This window comes from Ptychodera flava, unplaced genomic scaffold (assembly GCF_041260155.1).
Source record: "Ptychodera flava strain L36383 unplaced genomic scaffold, AS_Pfla_20210202 Scaffold_52__1_contigs__length_894533_pilon, whole genome shotgun sequence".
Taxonomy (NCBI): Eukaryota; Metazoa; Hemichordata; class Enteropneusta; family Ptychoderidae; genus Ptychodera; species Ptychodera flava.
The window spans coordinates 246120-250886 of NW_027248374.1; the positions used below are offsets into that span (position 1 = coordinate 246120).

Genomic DNA, 4767 nt, shown 5'->3' on the forward strand with positions numbered 1-4767 from the left:
CATGGCTATTTGAGGGAAAATAGGCTGTCCATAGCAGCCCAACCTGCCACATGCCAGTATTGGAAATACGACATGTTAAAATTTGAACATTCATCACAAGCTATGCATGTGAAATCAGGCTCAGCCATGTGAAGTAACCATTCATTAGCAGTCCTATTGAATTCATGACAGAAGGGAAGATTGTCAATGGATTGAATGGTAGCTTACACATGTGGCAGTAAAAATTTAGACATGCATTAATAAACTCCAAGGACTGACTTGTTTGTCAATTCTCATGTTTTCATATCCCTATTGTCTATTTAATTTAAAATAATTAGGCAGCACTCATGTGTAGAGTTGTTTTTACTTGAGTTAAGTTTTTCAGGTGAAATTACTCATGTTTGCACAATAGAAATGTCACATGGGTCACATGCACTGGTTACCAGTTAAATTGTTCTCAGACTTAAATATTTAGTGGATACAGAAGCAACGGTTTGCCATTTTAAAGTGACAGTGTAAAGCTGTAAGTTTTTGATTTTGTTAATATTTTTGTTATGTATTACTTTATTGGTTCACAAATTTAAGTTGAATTAGCTCGTTGATATTATCAATACAACCAACATACACTTTGTGTGCATGTATATTATAAAAGTCCACGTGTTATTGTGTTCAATTAAAGTTTAGTCCAGACCAAAATGTGTTTACCAACAATAACAATGCTGACTTTACATAATACAGGTTGTGAACACTGGACATTTGAACGTGTTTTAGAAAATAGAATAACATTTGCAATACTGGCTAACATGATTTTGAAAAGAGAGAAAAACCTGTAGTCGATGTACGAAGAACAAAATTTCTGCCAAAATTATGAAGTTACAGACTATCCCTTAAATATAGTTAGAATTAATTTAATTCATCTCCATTCAAAAAAAAGAGACCAGGATTTTCAGCACACTTGCGACGGTTCTGCATCTGCCATTGTAAAACTTTCGCGATCACAACTTACATAAAACTTAATGGAAACGCAGTACAGGTACTGTTCATCCCCAAACCGTTCAAAAATCGAGCCGGATCGACTAACGGTTCTGACGATGTATGATGTCGTGACTTTGGAAAGAGTTGCGTTTCCGAGAGTGGACGGCACGCAACAGGGTATGAACGTAAGGGTCCCGTAAATGAGTATGCTGGAATTTAACAAGGCTGATCAGTATTGCAACGGGGTTCACTTAGTGTGCTGGCTTAGTGTGCTGGACTTCCGTATTTTAACTGATCTCTTCATATAAAGTCATTTTTTGCTTATTAGAAAAATCTAAAAGAACAGTTTACGCGTACTTGAAATGTCAAAATTTTGCGACGGTCACGACCCTTGACCTTTCGAATTTGACCAATGCTTTGTGTTCCCACGCGATCGTTATCGGACACATTATGCGTTGCATCTCTCAAATGAGATAACGCATAGTTTTTTCAAGTATTAACGGCTGTTCAAATCTCCAGCTGAATCTTACGAATTATGGCTGATTTCTCAGTCATTTCTTCCCCCAGTGACGACACATTTTAGTCAAAACAGCAAGTGAGTTAGGTCTATGTATGTTCGGTGGACATTTCCCCGCGACATTGTTGGATGCAGTGACCGAGATAGCAAGTCGCCGTGGACGATAATTTTCCATTGATCCGGTAAGTATTTGAAATGCATATTATAAAGGGCAATTACGAAATTAGTATGCCTTATAGAGAGGCTTTTCTCTGCACATCGATGTTTCCCTGGGAAGCTTGGCTTTGTATATGGCCCGACATTTTTAACCTGAGCTTGAGGGCCAGTGGCAACAACTAGTCAAGTCAATACAACTTACACAAGCCCAATACATTTCTAGATATGTTACACTTTTAATGTGTTAATTTTGCACTCGCAAAGATGCATGTAAAAAATTCCTCTATGTGTATGTAACAAATCACACACATGTTCTGAAACTGTATTGTAAATTTGTTGTCTTAATAAATGTTGCTAAGTTCATTCTCTTCTTTCTGTTTCATTTCAGTGTGCATATCAGCCAAGGCCCAAGAAAAATTCGGCAAGAATAATCATGACCTACCTAAAGAAGTCTTCAATATCAAATTTCAAAACAAAATAGGACATGAAAGACGAGACTTGGCCAGAGCTAAATGAACTCTTTTAAAAACTAATCTTTGACTAAATCACTTTCCACTGTGTCTATGAAATTTGTTGAAGCCAAAAATTTATTAAATTGGTCATCAGACTTACAGATATAGGCCTATTTTGTGCTTTTTATTTTGAACGTTTGGAAAGGTGAGTCTGCTTGTGTTTGCTGTGATCAGGTGAGTCTGAGTTGCTTTTAACTCTGTTTGGCCTGTCTTAGTTTTAGGCCAAATATGGTTAAATTACATCTCTAACCAATTGTATCATATAATACATGTACACTAAAAGAGCCTGTGTAAAAAGTACTTGATTTCACTGGAATTTGATTTCACTTATTTGATATTTGCTTACACCTTGCAAACATGCAAATGTAACAATGTTACCAAATTCGTAACAGCAACATCAATAAAAGTAAATCTGGTGTCAAATCAGTACTTTTCATGGTGCTCTTTTTCTGCCAGGATGACCCTGTCATTCATATGTGCATTCAAAATAACCGTTCGTTCACATACATGTGAACAGTTCAAAATAACCATTCGTTATTCAAAATAACCATTCGTTCACATTTATGTGAATGGCTAGCTGAAATGAATGTGTACTGCCTAACTGCCTATTCCCTATGCACATACAGTTAGCCATGCCAACTAGCCATGTGAATGCTAATTTCACATGGTACTGACGGGCATTCCTGTTCTATAAGCTAGCTGTAGGTGTAACAAGTAGTAAAGCTTGAACATATGTTATTTTGTTTATTATTTATATATTTATTTGTTTATTATTTATTTCAAGAATGCAAGAATGTTGTTTTCACTAAAGCATATATTAAAAGTTATAAGGATTATATATATGTGTACAACTTTGTACCCATGTAATCTTTCTTTTTTTTCGGGGGGGGGGGGGGGCACAAAAATTTTTTTGCCGGTGATGGGGGGGCCACTAAAATTTTTGCTGGTGTTAGGGGGGGGGGCCTGTAAAAAATTTTTGCACCACATATTTTCTCTTCCCCCCCCCCCCCCCCCCCCCCCCGCCGTTAATTGTGCTCGTTCCCTAAGTATAGGCTCTTATGAATTTGGCACTGAAATATAACGCCATAAAAATAAAATTTCTCTGTTCAATATCAAATTGATTTGACCAAACTCATTTTCCTATAACATATTTTATATTACACAAAATTAATATTGTTACTAGCATCACACAGCCATTGGTATCATTTTACGATGTATGTTTGAATGCATATGTCAAATATATGTAAATATTGAACTGAATTGTGATTGTTATATTGAAGTGACATAATTCTCTTTATAGAAAATTTCATAATCTAATTTATGTAGTGTCACAAAGATACAGTGGTGACATTTGTTGAGAAGACTGACAGTAAAGAACGCAAGGGAGTTCTTTTTTTGTTTTGTTCATTTAATTTATTTCTGATAGCAGAGAAGCATCCTATCAGTAATATACATTTTATTTCAATGCAATCACAGACTGGAATAATTGAAAAAGAAAACATTGCACTTTACATCAAACTTTGCCATAATACAGAGTACAATGTATCTCATCTACATTACATTCAAAGCACATTCTATCTTACCTGAGAACATGCCTCTTTGTTTGCACCAGCATCAATCAGAATCTTCACCACATCTGGATGGCCTTTTCTTGCTGCCCATATTAGAGGAGTAGACTTGTACTAGGGGAAAGGGAAATAAAGAATAGCTACTATATCCTTATCAACTTATACATACATCTTTGTTTGCACCAGCATCATTAAGAATCCTTACAACATCTGTATTGCTTTTCAATGCTACCCAGATATGAGGAGTACACTTGTACATAGGAAAAGAACAAATCTCATACAAGCTACCATATCAGGGCAGTTACTACTATATAAATCTATTATATTCATTAAGATTCCCAAAACAATAGCGTAAAATATTAAAAATTAACAAATTACATCTTAAAAATGCTTTCTCTTTAAATGAGTTATGTATAGAGCAGTGTAGAAAAATAAACTTCACAGAAAACAACTTTACTTTGAACTCGATAAAAAAGAGCCTGGCTTGAATAGACCCCACTTAGAATAAACTCGGCCAAGATAAGAACCATTTTTTCTTAGCAAGAAACCAGAGATGGCATAATTTTGAAAACCCACACCTTCGACAATATTTATGTTATAGTTACATAGACAGAAATACACTATGGTGTAGACAACAGTTGAAATAACAGATTATAGTGTATAAAATATACTTTACATACAAAGATCATGTGATTGGCTTGAACTTTATAAAAGTGTGCTTAAATAATATTACCGTACATTGGCTGCAACATTACAAAGAGAATACCAATCAAAATCTAATTAACCTATTCTTCTTTGGAAAACAGTAGTGTACATGATTTGTTATGTTCTGTATACTTTTCAAGGATTGAAAATTATAACATGGCTTTTCTTGATACTATGAGACCTAAAATGAGTAATTCTTCATTTTCAACATTTGAGAGTGTCAAAGAAAAATTAAGTTTCTCTTTGCATAGCACAAAGGACAGAACAATTCACATTTTCAACGCACAGTGACTGACAGAGCATTTATCTAATGGTTTAAAAGAGCTATTGTATCATATATTGTATCATATACAGA

The 4767-nt window shown here is 34.8% G+C and overlaps 1 long non-coding RNA gene across 1 annotated transcript; it reads left to right on the forward strand.

Moving 5' to 3' along the window:
* The first annotated feature begins 935 nt into the window (after positions 1-935).
* LOC139128394 (uncharacterized) lies at positions 936-2242 on the forward strand. The gene is made up of 2 exons (XR_011551285.1): positions 936-1653; positions 2016-2242. It is a non-coding gene; the product is annotated as an uncharacterized lncRNA (long non-coding RNA).
* Positions 2243-4767: the final 2525 nt, after the last annotated feature.